Source organism: Octopus bimaculoides, chromosome 1 (genome assembly GCF_001194135.2).
Source record: "Octopus bimaculoides isolate UCB-OBI-ISO-001 chromosome 1, ASM119413v2, whole genome shotgun sequence".
Lineage (NCBI taxonomy): Eukaryota > Metazoa > Mollusca > Cephalopoda > Octopoda > Octopodidae > Octopus > Octopus bimaculoides.
Window position 1 is genome coordinate 157,843,355 of NC_068981.1, and position 554 is coordinate 157,843,908.

The window sequence follows — 554 nt, forward strand, 5'->3', positions numbered from 1 at the left end:
GAGGGGAGGGAGGGAAGGGGAGACACACAGACAGACAGAGGGGGAAGAAAGAAAGAAAGAAAGAAAGAAAGAAAGAAAAATGGAAAGAAAGGAAGGAAGAGAAGACAGACAGACGGACGGACAGACATACGGACAGACAGACAAACTGACAGAGTGAGTGAGTGAGTGAGGAAAGGAGAGAAAGAAAAAGAAGAGTAGAACTTAGAATGAGTGAAGCTAACCGTAGAAAGACATTGCATGTGTGCAAACATTGAGAAGTGTCCGAGTTAATCAGACGGAGGAAAGGGTGAGAGAAGAGAAGGAGGAGGAGGGAGGTTGTCAGTCAGACAGACAGACAGACAGTGGTACAGAGACAGATAGACAGAGTATTAGTGAAACAGTGGTTGGTGGAATGCAGGTAGCTTCAGAGAGTTGTTCGCCGTTTCAACAAAGCACGTCTTGTAAGGGGTTCTTCCGTCGACTTGACGGAATGGAGTTGCCGGAAGTAGAGTTATTTTCAGACAGACTCGCCAAATCAGATTGATGAATCAGTCTTTGGCCCACAATGGCGTATT